Consider the following 17,113-nt stretch of genomic DNA (forward strand, 5'->3'; position numbering starts at 1 on the left):
TGGGTAACATTTAACTTTAAACATTCTTCATGGAAACTTACATGGCACATAATTTACATATTCAATACCAGTGACAATTTACTTCTCCCATCTGAGCAGGGCTTTCAACTATGCCACTTGAACTAAATTAATAAACAGTAATTAGAGAATGTTGTGCGAGCGAGCTGTTGATGTTGAGAAGATTCTAATCAACACCTTCTTTTAAGGGCCAATTAAAGCTGAATGTATGCAATATAAACATCTTCTTGTATTTAGACATGAACTGGTGAACAAGGTAAAAAATAAAAATCAGAACAATTACAGCAGGTTAGAGATGATCCAATGGAATGATAAAGCTTCATTAATAAGGAAAACAGCAGTAATTTCTAAAAACCAGTGGCCACCTTYCATGGAGAAGCACTGACAACTTGTACGAGTTAATTCTGACCAGGATAAACCTCAGTGCTTTAATTGTCYGGCTTTTCTCTGAAAGCAGCTCTGTTGCTGCCTCCAATTTCCACTGCAGTATTCACCTGWCTGTAAGATAACTCTGCATCTACAGTGAGTCCAGAGCTGCAGTAGAAAGAAGGCTTCCCTGGAGGAAGGCAGTAAAGGTGAATGCAGCCATCCTATTACTGCTGCCTCATAGCARAGAGAGGTTCCCTGGCAGGTGATCTGGGAAAGAATTTGCACGGCKCAGCCCCCACCAGCACTGCTGGTGGGAATACGAACACAAGGCTGAGCCTGATTGAGAGCTAAAGCTGCCCTGAATTGTCTCAGTTCTGTTACTGAGGAACRGGAGCAGTTAGGTCAGAAGAGCTGTTACCTGTGAGTAGTCCTTCTCCTCCCCACAAAGGTAATGTAGTTTACTCCTGAAAGGTGAACTTAAGACAACCTTTGTTTCCRAAATTCCAGAAGGACAGAGGTAAGACCATCTTTGATTTAAACAGACAGGATTCTTAGTGTACCAAAGGGACCCTKCAGTAGCAACCGAGACTTGTGTATCACCATTATAAACCGTCACTAAGTTAAAAATAAGCATAACTTCATCCAAACCACAGCTCACTACTTCCGAAAGCACATCTTAAAAAAAAAAAAAAATCATCTAAGCTGGTGCAATGAAGCACATGCAAAATTTGTCCTCCAAGTCTGAAGATACAACAGGCTAATAAAGGTAAGGGAAACATCTGTTCCAATATTGCACCAGTATCATTTGGAGAAAATGACTGCATCACTTACAGCCGTTTGGTATCCAGAAATACTACCACAGTAATAGGATGTTGTCACCTCAGGCTCTACTGAAATCTACAGAAATTTTACTTGTTTAAGAAKGTAGGATTAGGCACATGATCAGTGTTTCTTCCCTTTGAAAATAAACATTTCCACTTACCATTTCCATAGCGGTGTGAGATCATTATCTTGTGACAGTATTTAGTTCCACTGGCATTATCTCCTAATTAGCTATTTAAAAATATATGTAAGGGGGTGGAGGTGGCAAGTGGACTTGTAAACCTGACAGGTCTGATGTTTTCTTACAAGCTCTGCTAATCCCAAACATTGAAAATATATTAGTAAAACCAAATTAGCACTTTAAAAACACAGCAAAAGCCTCAATGTCGTGAACCCTGGAAGTTCAGCATGCATCRGAGGGGCTCTTACACCCAGAGCAAAGCCCTTGGACAGGGGAGGGGAGCAGGAGCAGGGAGAAGTGAGGAGCAGCATGCCAAATGGGAAATCAGCCCTGGGAAGAGAGCACAACTGAAAGGCTGATAACGTCCACMGTGCGGGCAGTCCTACACTCCAGTAAGATCATAACCTAAGGTGTTTGGTATGGTACTTGGGGACTTCTGAAAAACTAAGCACAGAGTTTACCAGCTGCATGGGAATACCACATAGTTATTCTATTACCCATCTGAAACAAGAGCGACCAGGGATGAAAAGATTCAAATAATACCAAGAGAAAAGCTCTAACAAATTATGTTCAATATCTCCAACTGTCTCCACAACCTAAGAGATAATTGCATTTTTAGGCACAAAACCATAAAAGCTTTCTCCAAGATGCTTCATAATGTATGAGCAGGTCTGGGGTCTCAGTTGTAGAATGGTAAGAATTAGGAGGATGAGTATTCTGGTATGCTGGACTAATTTCTTTCAAGAGGTAAGCTAAATTCCTAGCAAACTCTCTTTGCAACAAAAGAAACCAGGACACATATATACATGACAAGTCATTTTGGAGAACTCAGACGCAGGCAGGAAGCACTCCCTCTGCAACAGTGTTCTTCCAGTCAGCAGAGGCAAAACCTATGATTTGTTTGTGTTTCTGAGTTGCTTTTGAAACTCAATTCAGTAGATGTGTTGGTGATTTTCAGGGTGTTATGAAATAGCAAAGTAGATGTCTGAAGAATACTGATAGTATGAGACAAGCTCTAAACAGGCATTTCCTCCAATCTCTGCAATTCAATTCAATATGTAGCATGCAATATGACTTTTGTTGTGACTAGATGGAACTTCTGGGCCCAAATTGCTTGCAATAACCATGATCCATCCGTAACTTCACAGCAAAAAGGGAGGTGTAGAGGGAAAAACTTACGTAACAGGAAGAGAATAAGTCTGCATTAATGTCCTGTGTAGATTTTTGTTTTCTGTTGAAAGTTTTCTCTTGCCTAGCATCACTTTATAGAATGACTTGGGTTGGAACAGGCCTTAAGCATCATCTGGTTCCAACCCCTCTGCAAGGGGCAGGGATACCTTCCATGAGAGCAGGTTGCACAAAGATCCAACCTGGCCTACTTCAGTCCTTTTTCTACACCTCTTCAAGTCCATTTGGTGAATAAATTAAATTAAATTCCTCACTTGCTCTCAGTACTTTTTAAATGCAAGCCAAGCSTCTTGGCTTTTCATACCTGGACATCTACATTTTAAAAAATGCTGTTGGTTAATTTCTCTCTCTTTCATAGGCTGGTGCTTTGGCCTATATGCACTCCCTAACGCTCATGCATAACTGCAATGGACGATTAGTCCAACTAAGTCTCCAGCAATTTCAATGGCTTATGCAAGAGTAGATGGGGCACAATATGTAATTTCAGCTTTTTTTGTAAGGGTTTTCAGATGTTCCATGAACTAAATCATTTTATCAGTCTCATTCTCTCTTTCTTTCTTTTTTTTTTTTTTTAAATTTGTCCCATTAAACTACAGAACTGGAACATATTCATGAATAGTTTCTTTCTGCTTTAACTCAAGGAGTTCCTGACATAACAAAAAACTGGTAATTAACTGGCTCGAAGGCTTTTACAATAGCCTCTTTAAATAAGTCCTAGTATGCGGCACTTGCAGCATTGACTCCACATTGCTGGTATCACTGCAATGCACCCTCTGATAACCAAGGTTTGCTACTCTACCTCAGCAACCATCCTTGGCTGTTTTCTTCACTGTTCTCCTACTTGGAAGCACCAAAGTCCTCCCACCTTTTTTTYTTGTGGAAAAGGCTACTGAGTTCCTCCACAATGATTCTCTGCTCTCAGTCCACTTGTCTCTGTGACACTTCCTTAAACACTCCATTATCAGAGGGCCACTTGCCACCAGCACAAGGACCAAGTGGCAGATCTCCAGAGACTGAGCACAGCCTGGCCTCCCCTCTTAGCTAGTGTCACAGCTGTTCTGTGGTGTTGGCACAGATGCATTTTGGCACACTTTGGCAGTCACCATGACCTGCTCCTGCCTCGCACCCTACTCAGAGGAGGAAGGAAGAATCAGGCTTCAATTTTTCAGGTGTCACTCAGCAGTGTGTTATTTGTAGCTGCTGTTGCATGTTGGCTCTAAGCATAGACAATTTTGCCTACTCATGCTTATCTCCCTTGGTTACAGTACATTCTGTTTCTGATGAAAATATTACTCTGATGAGTGTTTGGCTCCACCATACATTTATGCTCCCTGCTTACTAGCCTAAGCCTTATTGTTGCAGTTCCTAATATTTTACATCATTYGTACAGCCAGCAATATAATCTGTAAATAGCATGAAAGAAAACTTTATATCTTCCCCCAGTGCTCCAGACAGATTGGTTCACTGTGGAACAATTGCATACATATGTGTTAGCCTATATTTCTTGTAAAATCAAATCATGTAAGAACGTCTCAGCCAGAACAAGCCATAAAGTGAGATGAGGAAAAGAAAAAAAATTCTCTAAATATGTATGGCTAAAGTTACAAAGATATAAAAAAATAAAGCAAAATTGAAAAGGSCAAAGGAGACAAAATGTAAACACAAATTTTTACACAGTCTGTGTAATATAGAGTGAATGTCATTTTGAAATGCTGGAATCATGGCCTGCCAATATAGTTYTGAAAAGAAAGAGATATCTCCAGAATTATGGCAATGCTGCTCTCTCACATGGTTACAAGATCTATGTTTGTGGTTGCTCAGTCTAACTGCCTGCTTGGAAACTAAGCAAGAAGAAATAATATCCTCAATTGAATTGTATCCTGAATTGTATTTAAAGTGTCCAGAAAGACCATGAATMTCCAAAACCACCTTTGAAAATGCAGCCCTTTTAGTGGGAGCCCACAACCACACCCCTGTGTGCAATGAGCGCCTCGTGGCAGCTGAAAGCCCCCCAAACCTGCTGCACTCAGGCCTTCTGTAGGACGTTAAGGAAGCAATTATAACACATCACTAAGYTGATTTTATGCCTTTGAAAAATCTYCTCCTTAACAGATACTCTATCACTGTCAGTTGAACACATTTAACTTTTGAATTAATATTATTTTTCAGAGGTCAGACATGTGACAGTAACAAAAGTCATTTGTCAAGCCATGTATTTCAGATCTGCATCTGAATTTCCCCAGAGCCTGATACTGTTTAAATACGAGTAACTGCCTCTAGCTCATGGCTAATGCAAAACTTCTGTTCTCTGAACTCCTTCAGGGCTCCTCTCATGGCTTCTTTCCCCACACAGGCGTGGGGAGTGAACATCCACTCAGTGCCCTCTCCCACTGTATGSACTGCTTAGCAGGTCAGGCAGACTTAACAGCCAGCATGTGGAAATGATGGCAGTCATTTTCACTCCCATTTTGCCCCCATCCCAAAGACTAGCAGGTGTTTCTATGGAGCTTTAGGTGATAGCCACATGGTTTGTGAGGAATCATGCCTCCACSAAGGATCACAGCTGCCAGGCTGCCCCAGCACCACCAGTGTGGCTGCTGGTCTGCCTATCACTCATGGGATGGTGGAGTGGAGCTAAAGCCTCTGGGAAGASGGATGGCAGCTGCCCACTCACATGGGTGGACTCTTGCAGAGGAAGACAAAGATAGTCTTCACTCAGGGTRGTGTATTTCATATTACATTGCTATTGTATGAGATACCAAACCAGCACTCTGTACAGTGTCTTTTGGTTATACAGATCTCGGATGTTCAGAAGTATTTCAGGAAGCACAATTTCTGGAGGCCCATGCAGCTAAAAGATGCCTGGGCTCTACCTTTTGGTAGAAACAAGTAACATTTGCCTCATCGCCCCAATCCCTGTGACTTCAGCAGCCATTGGTTAGTTCCAGTGAACTTTGGGATGGATCTGGTCCGTGAGTGGTTCCACAGCCYAGTCCCTGTGATAAGGAGTCACAGATTTCTGCAGTGCAGTATGACAGCTTGCCTGCTGTCACCAAATTAACTATTAACAATACTAACTAATATTGCATAAACATTGACATTAGCTTTCCCCACGCAATAATGTTATAAATCCTCCTCCTCTGCTATGAACTGCTGAGAGGATTTGAGGGACACAGTCCCCCTCTCCAGACCTAYCTCTAATTGTACATGGCAATTCCTGTGACTCTTTCACTCTGCCTCTCAACCCAGGTGGGGACCAGATCTTCTGTCAGCCAAATTTTATTTTCCAGTGTGCTTAGTAATTCAGATAGTGTTTGGGTTTTGGCTGGCAGAGAGCATTTTCACCACACCCTTGTCTCTTCAGATAAACAACCTCTTTTCTAACCTCTGGCAGAGCTAAACCTAGTGAGTAAGAAGGAACAGTAGTTAAGGCATAATAAATAAAGCCACCCTGAAGAAATACCCACACAAAGCAAGATGAATGGGCATCAACTACCTGGACAGTGTTGCTGCTAAACAAGGAGGAATAAATCAGACATGTCAGGAGCACTAGGATACCCGACAAACCAGGAACGACATTTCTTGAAACTGTAGTTTTATCTCTGCTTATTTGGATCAAACACTTGTAATAGTTGTGGATTAATTTCCTTCCCATAGTCAAAACAATAAAAGCCAGGCACCATTTTATTAATTTCCAAACCAGYGTCAGATAAGCAGAATTGCATTTAAAAAAGTAAACACCCTGCCATAGAATTGGAGGATATGTAAGCGTTTGGGGTTTTTTTTCCTGTGTCTGTAAAAGGGGGAGGTTTTAGCATTATGAATAGATTTCATTTTGTAAGTTGTGCTACAAAGCACTGATAAGGCCACGGGAAAGCAGCAGAGATTGAGGCAGAGCAGGAAGAAATACCACCCATATTAGGAGACAGCCACTTACTTAGTTGCTCCCATTTGAATAAAGATGCCATTGTTCAGCCAGAAGAATGCACATATTCACAGGCCCCGCACAGAATAGCTCAGTGTATCTAGAACTCCAGAAGTGTCCAAATTACAGCCGCAGGGCCAAAACTGCCCTTGAGTCTTTCTGAAGAATGACCCTCTGCTTAATTAATCAGCACTTTAACTGTGAGTGATCCCAGGACACACTTTTCTCAGGCCTTTTTCTTAGCCTTGCTTGTTCAGAACAAACCTTTAAATGTTCTCTGAGTGATTTTTGACCATTTTTTCCCCTTTCAAGATTATTATTTCCTGTTTTACTGTGAAAGCTCATTAGAAACGAAGACCAGAATCTAGATGATCTCAGTTCAGTTTACTTGGATAGGAAATTACTGACTCGGGATGGAGAGACACTGGCTCCCTTTCAAGGCCTCCCAAAAAAAAGTAAGTCCACAGACTTGCAGAATCTTGCTACTGCAATTTTCTTTCCATATAATACATAATAACTATAGCAGGGCTGATGAGTTTCTAAGTGAAATTCTGTTAGTCATATTTGATCCCATTGCCATAACTCTAGCTTTTGTGCATGGGATCTACCAAGATCTCTTTCCCATTTATTCCAGTCAAGACAAATTTGAATTTCCAGCACTGAGAACTCCTTCTTGCTGTCACAGGCCAGGTTGTCTGGATTCTCATAAAGCTTTTTTCTTTTTTGTCTGGAACAGAACTGAAATTTCTTGATAGCAATGAGAAAAACATGAAGGCAATGAAAAACATTGTGCAAAATTTCTCTCCAAATGGGACTCCAYCTTTTCTACCTAGCTTTGATGATAAAATTCCTCCTATTCTAAGTGAAGTCAAACAAGGAAAAGTCAAGGTTTTCCCTTAAAATGAAAACAGCAGCATCTTTTTTTTAACAGTGATCTTTACTGTGAAAACCAAATTAATTTTGACCATATTTATAAACTTGTAACAAAATATACAAACTAAAAAATGCCAAGGCTTTAAAAAAGTTAGCATGAATGTTTTGAAAAGCTATAGTGATAATGTAATCTGCAGCTGGGGAAGTTGGAGCCATACTGTTAGATAGGCCCTATCTTATGATATCCAATATTAAGCTAMGTAAAATGATATGACCGGATGGCCTAACTAAATTTAGTAGTCTGGTGAATTGCCACTCTACTAAATTTAGTCAGCCCATAATGGGCATTAGATAGCTACAGCCCAAATGATAAAATCTGTCTTGCTTTTTTAGGCTCCTAGCAAATGCACAYTATACTATGTTGCACTATTAAGAAATAAGCAAATCTGCAAGGGAAAGCATGAGAAGGGGGAAACCAGTACCTTAAGGAACACAGAAGGAATCAGGGTGCATCAATCCACACGCTCATGCTCAAYATTACCCCAATGGCAGACAAAGGGCCCTGGGTGCTCCCCAGATACGTGATCTGAAGGGAGGRGAGGAGGAGGAGGAGTAGTGAGGGAGGAGGAAGAGGGATCTCTAGGCACCCCAGTCCTCTCCACTACAAAACTGCCACCCCAAATGCAACTTTGTCTGGGACCCATGGGAAGAGGCCTAGTTACAAGTGGGAGTTGGGCTCTCTGAGCCTTGCTGCTCTTGCAGAATGTATGCTGGCTCTGGTTTCATACCATTCTTTTAGATTTTCCATTTTGGACTTTGTAATCCTGATAGTAGACAGGGAAGTATATTTCGCCATAGATTTCCATGCATCTGTGAGCCAGCTTACCAGCTATGAAAACTGCTAAGTCACTTTTCTCAAAACKGTATTTGAGGTGTTACTTACACAGTTCCTCCTGTTTAAGGAGATTTCTTCTCAGTCCATGCGTGCTATGACCTCTCTACTGGTGTGAAACCATGTAGGACACATTTTTTATTAAATGTGAAATCTAATAAGGCTAGAAGCTTTTTAAAATCCTGCTATTAACTAGTAGAGRATAGTAATAATTGGACATGAAAAGGAATCACCATAACATTAYTCTTAAAAAGAGTTGCATCCTTCTGTCCTCATATAAAAAGCTATTGGATGCCCCATGGACCTCAGTGATGCTTTTTAATTACAGACAAGAAATAGTGCCCTTGTCATCATTTCAATTCCCAGTGCAACAACAGAGACATGGACCTGATAATCAGGAGGTTCTGCAGATTTAGCTTTATACTAAAGGTTGAATATCATAAACTGTAAGTGAGCTCTGATCCCCTCCCTACAACAGGGAAATTTAATCTGTCTGAAGTTCTGTATGCAACATTCTCTGCAAGAAGAAATTTTATTSATCATAGCTGGGTGTACATGTTCAACAGTCAGAGACTGGCTTTAAAGAATAATATGTCTCAAAATAATCAGTTAAGAAACTCTTTCCTTAACCATTTTCACTAAAAGGGAACAAATAGCTCCTTGGAAAAATGCTTTSTCCTTTTGGCAGGGGAGGATGGGAAGCTTCTAAAATAATAGCTGAGAAGTAGATATGAAAAGATCATTACAGCTATTATCTCTATGTACTACATCCATGTAGACACAGTGTTTTGGAAACAAGAGAAAGAAGAGGGACARCATCTCAAAATTCTGAGCATTTTGTTCATTTGTGACATTCCAGTGCTCAGCCAGATCTTGCCCTCTTTCAAGATTTTAAAATCTGAGTTCCCAAGAAATGGTTGTGGCAAACAAGGTCACCATCTCTGAGTTCCCTCCTCAGAASTTTTGTAAAGGTTGACCATTTGACCCCAGTTGCATTTGGAGGTTGTGTGGGGCTCAAACACACAGGACTATCGCAGATACCATTAAGTGCACCACTCCACCCCCACTGAGGTGTCAGCCCACCCCCACCTCAGAGGGGCTGGCACAGAGGAAACCTATCAGCCATCTGAGAATCCAGCCACAGTATCTAAATACATCAGGAACCAGGCTGTCCTAGTTCTGCTGCTCACACAGTAACTTGTTTTTCTTTTTRTAATTATGTCTTAATCATTCTTTATGCTGAAATAATCATAACATATTTACAGCCAGACTCTATTTTAATTTTTGTCTTCAGATCACTTTCTATGTGGCCTCATACTGCCATTCTCAGCCCAAATGACACCCTTCCTATCAAAGCCAATTTGGATTTATTTTCTCAAACACAAGTTTGCAAGGTATTTCTGTCAAATGATTTACTCAAGTTCAGATGTTGCAAATAGATCTGCTGGTGTAAAGAGGCAGAGCAGCAGTTCTGGATCTGACCCAGCATGTATTGGGTTTCTCATTGCAGTATTTTGTAACTCTATAATGAAACCTCATTTGTGTAGCATGGCTTCATCACCCACCAAATGTGATGCTTGGCTTCATAACTCAATGGACATTTTATTTGCCTGCTCACTCTGGTTGTGCTTCTTGCTTTTAGTACAGATGAATACTTACTGGCAGGTAACCACTGGCACCATTTTTCCCAACATCCTTAGCTTTTTTGTGGCTATTGTATTTTTTTTCTGATATGACTTTTTCCTCATCTGTCATGGGTAAATACTTGGAAAAATCCATTAGCTTCTCACTGTTCTTYAGACAAGTTTCATCTAGACTTGCTCATTTACACATATTCATGTTTACAAGTACTTTCCCCCTCACTTTTTAATCAAACCCCTGTTTTCACAAAGCCTTCACTTCTTCCTAATTGCCAAGCCTTATTATTTTTGTTCAGGACTGGTTTTTTTCTTTAAAAAAAAAAGCAGCTCTGCCGCTCATCCATTTAAAAATCATAATTAACTTCATCTCCTTCCTCATTTGCTAATGGGTCTATTTTCTCTCCAGTATTTCCTTTTCCCCTGGTACACTCATAAAGTCTCTCTTGTTTCTCTTATACCCTTTGGCTAACTTTAACTCATTCTGCCCTAAGCTGGGAAAAGGGAGACCTTCACAACACAGTGCTCAGAACTTCCACACCATTTTATACCTTCAAAGTCTTTTGCAGACGTCAACTCATTAACTTTCATAACATGCCAGTGAGGTAGAGAAGTATTTATAGTTTTATTTTGATGAGGAACGGGAAGGGGAGGTCCTGCATAATCARTGCAGGACTGCAGAGGGGCTGCTCCAAGGGCCAAAACCTCTGTCTATGTGCCCAGGCAAGTAGATGCACACCACCATCAAAAGCAAACCTGGAAAGCTGAGCTCAGGGAAGTGAGTGAAAATCTCACTTTCAGCTGTCTTTATTTCAGTATATTTTTTAGGTGAAGATTCCACAGAGATTACCCACCTAAGTTTCTGCTCAGTTCTGCTGGTCAGATGTTCCTTCACAATATTAGTACATCTGGACAAAAAACACCGAAGGAGAAAGCAGTGCAATTGTATGCCTAGAAGATATTTTTAAAAAAGTTGTCACTTTATACAAGCACCTGATAAACATCTTTGCTGTTTGATAGCCATTATTCTTCAAAAAAACAATTTCAAAACCGTATGCTCAGGGTGCTTCATTTCAGATAGGGGCATATCATGGGTTAGGTTTATTTTCACATGCAAATATGCCAGCCTGGGCTTCCTGTAATTTCCCTTAGCTTCGTTATACCCACACAGCATTGTACAGGATTCTCGCAGTGTTTCTTAGCATGTGGTCCATGGATCACTGCTGGGCTACRAAAAATCAGGAATTGGTGTCTGAAACAACTCCATGATTTCCAAGGAAGACTGARAGCCTAATCCATGCAAGCACATTCCACGGTGAGCAAAGTGAAAGGGGTAGAATCAAATTAACAAATGAATAATCAAACCTATCTAAATTTTTTGTTGGCTTGCAAATGAAAAGCATTGTGGTTAGGCACACAACACAGCCTGGGGATATTTTTGTCATGATCTTAAACAGTGGTTAAACACTGCTGTAGGTGTCTGGAAATCTTAAAAGTTAAATGTTTTYCATGAGACTCTTCTTCTAAGCTGTTGTCAGCAACATCTTCATCACCTTTCCTTGAACTGTGGTTCATCACAACACTGCTCTCTAAAGCTTATTGCAATCCTGCCCCATACAATAGCTGACCACAGGGATCCTTATGATCTCTCTGAGGAGTTCTCTTGTTTCCTATTCAGTCCATGCTGCCCTCCATGCCCACCATGCCTCTCTTCCATGGGCTCAGCCCCCTCCCAGGGGATTCCAGAGGGCAAAGCTGGTGCCATGCTGCAATTTGTGGGGCTGTCAACTCAATGAGGTACAGAGGTGTGATCTTCCTCTCTCCTGAGAGGAAAGTGAGATGTGATGGTCTAGATCCTTCACCTCCAGTGCCTTCTCAAGAAAATGGTCCCCTTTAGGTTCTGGATCTCCATTTGTACATGGATTTGTGTGTGTAGGGGAAAGCAAGGGAAGCATCCAACCCCTAAAAGTGACTTGCAGGAGAGGCTCAGTACGCAGCCTGCTTAGCACTCCCAAACTGTTCTGGTGAACTACCCGGTTCAGATGTTTATGGAGGTTTCTTTCTGAGGGCTGAAAGCTTGCATCTGTGCTTCCAGTTCAAGTCCTCTCACAGATTTGAACAAAAAGCTTGTAAAGTTTAGCATATTCCAAATTGCCCCGTGTAAGTCACTACTGAAACCACATCCAAATGGCTCCCCCCCTGCCCCCCCCATACCTTCCACAGAAATGACCTAAACTTTGTCAGGTTCACATGTCCCTAGAGATGATCTCATTTCACTGCTTCAAAAGAGCTTTGGTCTGCACAGCCTGTAGCAGCAAATTTACACTTCAAAAAGCAGACAGCTTTTTCCACATCTTATTCACTTAATGGGTGAGAATGTAAAATTAGTTCCGTTGCTGATGAGGACCTTGAGCCAAATGAAAAGTGTTCATTTGTCAGCACAGACTTACAGCCTAAAACATGATTATATAGCTAATCCAATAATGGATTTTGATGCTGAGCATTTATTTATATACAGAATGTCTTGTTATCTGTTGATAATCAGGCTCTACAATTTACTCTCTTTTGTGTCATTAGCCATAGCAACATCTTCCAGACACATTACGTTTGTGTGTCAACATACAAACACACACACAAAACCTTCCTGACCAAAATGCTGTCTTTGCTTATTTTCCTTGAAATAGCACTGGAATTTGAGCTTTTTCTAGTTCAAAATATTAGTAGGAAATTAATCATTTTAGACTGAGAACCTGTCTGCATCTTAGAAGTCTTAATAGATTAAAATTTGAAACATAAATTTTGTTTCTGTGTCTATAACATCATATGAACTGATTTTTTTTTTATTGCCTGATGTGAATATCAGTACCTAATTATCTCAGGTATAAATTAGTATACTTAAATGGCCCCTGTCCTAAAGTATTCCATGCCCTAACTTCAGATGCTATATTAGGCTTGGCTAACTATATGAACATCACTATTGGATGGCTGAACAGATCCACCTTTTATAGAAAAGAAAATAAAACATGTTAAGGTCAATATCAGGCATTGTTCCTACATCAGGTACGTTAAAATCAATCAGAAAACCAGAAAGCTGTTTGCATATCTTTTTCAGCTTTCTGGCTAATTGCTGTCACTACCTAATACTCCTGCAGTTGTGYGTATAACTGTAACTATCCAACACTGAAGTACTGAGATAGCTTACTACTCATTTAAATACAGAATATATAAAATTCAAATATTTAAAATGGGGAGGTATTTTAATAGCTATGCTACAGTAACATTCACCAGATATTAAAAAAAAAAAAAAAAAAAGCCTGTGGGAAAGTAAAATCACTCCAGTATTAAACTGGGAGTTAATTGCAAATGTGGGGCACACCTGCAAACTCTGTGAACAATCCTGCAACACCACACAAGGCAATTTCTGTGCTAAAGGATAGCTCTGCCTGCGTAAACACCCAGGAACACCTCTGGAGGTTGGATGAAGTATTTTCTAAACTTGGCAGTCAGGAACAGTTTAAAAGTAAAGTCATTAAGTAAAATTTACCTCAAAGGATACTGCAAATCAAGGGTGCAGGTGAGATGATGTATGAGCCAAACTTGAGCTCTACCACTGCTTCTCCTATCAGCAGGATCAGGTCTCCCTGTGTGCTTTTGTTTAGCTGAAATTTAGCTTACAATAAATACTTATATATTGCTGCAACATGATGTTTTATTGGGCTGCACTAGTTTACTAAAAACAGCAGGCTGGTAATAGCAGTGCTTGTGGTTCTGCCTGTAATTCATTTGTGGATGGTAATGCACAGGGAGAGATATGATACAAGATAATAAGGCAAATTAAAAAAAACTACTAAACTCAGTACTGGCAATATACAGTATATTAGGACCATGTTCAGGCAGGCTGATTCTTTGGATATTTCTATTTTTTGTTTTACCTCAGCAAGGTAATTCATTAGATATTCGCTTGGGTAAAGAATAAATGAATACAGCATACATTATATCCTCACTTTAGTTGCAGAAACAAATCTTTCCTGTACCTGCCAATGTAATCTTCTGAGTTTTCGTTATATAAAACACCTCAAGAAAAATGCACCTTGGTAAGATTTACACTTTATTACTCTAATGATTCTACAAACACTGCCACAATGTGATGAAAGGCAAAGCAGTCCTGATCTGATTGAGAGCTAATAAAAATCAGTACTGAAAACTGAAAATAGCACCCTTATCATCTTTCTTTCATTTAGACCTGATTACTAGGGGATTATAATGCAATCACAGCTATGTGTGAGAGGTAGCTATGGGAACCAGTTTTAACTGTTTATCTAGCCAAAGATCTTAATTTAAGTTTGAACACTCTGATTCATTTATATGTAAGACACCAAGGAGACAAAATGCAGAAGAAACAGATGCTCTCTTGTTCTTTCCATTTAACTTCATAAGCTACTAGCCAATTTGTCTTTCAGGGACAAAATTAATTTCTGATGACAATGTGAGCAAGTAATAAACTAGGAGTTCCTGTCCTGGGAAACTTGTTAAGGCCATATAATGTTCTGGAGTTATTTAGAAAAAAACAATTTACTCATAGACTTGCAGGGACATCTGTAACAGAGTTTTCTTTGTCCCTGTGCTGTTACTTATTTCTGGGGGCTTTATGACACCTTTTCCAGAGGCTGATTTGAAAAAGTTCAAAAGGAAATATATTGCCCATTATTTCTTTCCTGTGGGGTATTTTCTTTTTCTTAGTCTGTTCCTTTTTTTCCCCCTTCATATTCACAAATCATGCAAACTTCAGCCTACTTGCTTTGCTACTTTCACATGGCCAGAGAAACCAACCACCAGCCAGGAGACCTACMAAATTAATCAAAAATTATCTGAGGAAATGAGTTTGTTGGAAATGTTGAGGTAAGTACACACCTGAAAACATCTGACAGAGCACTGTGAAAAACTCTGTGGCACATTTAGGTGGAAGGAGCTTTGTCCATTAATGCTRTAAACTCTGTTACGTTACTGTCATGAGCAGGGAAAAAATGTCAAAATGAGGCAGGGAGAGAGAAAAAGAGAGAGAGATAACTCTCCCTAAGAGCTTGCATTTTCAATATGGGCTGCATGTACATGCTCCTGCATCACTTAACCAAAATGTTCTCCATTTTTCAGTATCTTTGCTGGCACTATTTTCCCATTTCATTTATTTCACATGTATACCTCTTTACTCTGGAAATAATCTGGTAATACCTTTCTATCATTTGGCTCATTTATTGGGGTTTTATYCCCACCTGGTAGCCCCTCCAGATCTCAGGTTTTCTCTTAGGTAAATTCCTACAGTCTAATGTCTGTCCATTAGCACTTTTAAAATTGCTTCTTCTGCTGCGCTTAACACTCATTTATAGCTTATGTGCTTCACATGAAATGTTCCTTTTCCAGCAGTTCTTTTGAAGAAAGTTTAAAGTAAGTTGCAAAATGTTTCTTTTTCATCTAAACAGGGAAATGAATTTAAGAAAGGAAGAGAAGAGCCTGAAGGTTTAGCTCTTTCAAAATTTAAACAGAATTCAAAACACTGTTGGAACACATCTGTCAGAGAAAGCATGAGAGCACCTGCATTTTAAGAATGAATCTCATCCCTAACTCCCTCTTTGATAGTAGCTTGCATGAACAGCGCCTTTAAACCACATCAATCCCAGATGCTTACCATCCATCCAGTTATTATTTCTCTTGGCACTGAAGTGCAGCTACCTCTAGACTGAAGCTTCTCAGTGATGTGCAGCCTACTGTACAGCATCATGGCTCACAACAAGAAGTGATTAAAACTATTCAGATGAAATTATAAAACAAGGGGAATTTTTAAAAAGAAGTTCAAACCCCAGCTTGGCATGGGTAATACATGGATAATTGATTTAAATGCCAGATGGCTTCAAATAAAAATCATAAGTATGAACTCTGGATAGGAAAAAAACCCCAAGAATTCAATGAAAATTTTAAACTACCATGGTTATGTTTATATTTACATAGCAGGATCTCACCAGCCCCCTGCTTGAGCACACAGGTCATGGCCTGGCTCTATATATGCAGTGAACAGTGCCCCACAGCTCAGCTGTTTTGCACTGCTCTGCTTTACATTCAGTTAGTTTTCAGTGATCAAGACAAAGGTTCTAGACACAGCCACCCAAGTGTGATGGCTTGGCCATTAGCACCAATAAGAATGTCACTGGTAAGAACCACTGCAAACGTCTGATCAGTGGGACCCATAGAAAATTTAATTCCATTGCTTGAACAGCTATTTATTTTCATACCATCTTTGCCACACAGCTTTGAAGGCTTTTATGTAAARGCAGGATACATACTGAGGCCACACAGATGAAAACAGGGCATTGACTCATGTTTCAAGAACACAGAGTAAGGAAAGTTCACACACTTTAGAAGAAAAACCACAACACTTTGCAAATTAAATTAGTGCTTGGGAGAGATGAGATCAGTCAGCTCTGGCATCCTCTTTCACAGGGATCTGCAGCAGGGACATAAGAGCAGAGCAGTGTTCTTTAAGCGGAGGCTGATGAAATTTCCCACCAAGACACTCCACAGGTTTGGGACATATTGATTACCAAGGCAAATTTTATAAAAAAGGATGTAAGGACATAAAAGAAAGACACTGTTGGGAAGGTTTGGATGGGGGAGGTTTGACTGCTTATTTGTGGAGCTTTTTGACAATTCTGAAAGTTCATGTTGGCCTGCTGGGAAGCACAAGAGTCACATTGGGGAAAAAAAACAAGTGGTTTTCTGGGCTGCAGATATAGGAGACACATGGTTGAGGTAGGCCTACAGTTTACATAATATTAATCCTGCACAAGGCAAAATGTTAGCATATAATTAAGATASGAAGTATCCTTACTTAGATTGAAAAAATCCTAAACTTATGATGTAGATTAGTCATAAAGTACAAATACTGGGAAAATGGAGCATTTCAGTCCACTTGACCAATTACTCAGAGTCCCTGGCAAACTGTCACAGATTAAGATGGGGAAGTGCATAAAGGAGAGAGGTGACGAGTTGGGCTGGGGCAATTTTGGAAAAMCTGTTCTACAAAATCACATCTGCCACTTTATTTCTTGTGAAAGTCTGAGACYTGACTCAACACCACAGTGCAAAACTTGTTAGGTATATCTTTTAAAACCTTACAGGCCAGGAAGACATTAGCAGAACAATGAAAAACTTGGCAT

The 17,113-nt window shown here is 40.0% G+C and overlaps 1 long non-coding RNA gene across 6 annotated transcripts in view; it reads right to left on the minus strand.

The window, feature by feature from the left end:
• The window catches only part of LOC130578379 (uncharacterized), a 77,645-nt gene that overhangs the window by 23,809 nt on the left and 36,723 nt on the right, over positions 1 to 17,113 (minus strand). The gene's annotated exons all lie outside the window — the stretch shown is intronic.

This window comes from Malurus melanocephalus, unplaced genomic scaffold (genome assembly GCF_030028575.1).
Source record: "Malurus melanocephalus ecotype Western Australia unplaced genomic scaffold, MMel_1.1 scaffold_8, whole genome shotgun sequence".
In the NCBI taxonomy this organism is placed as follows: domain Eukaryota; kingdom Metazoa; phylum Chordata; class Aves; order Passeriformes; family Maluridae; genus Malurus; species Malurus melanocephalus.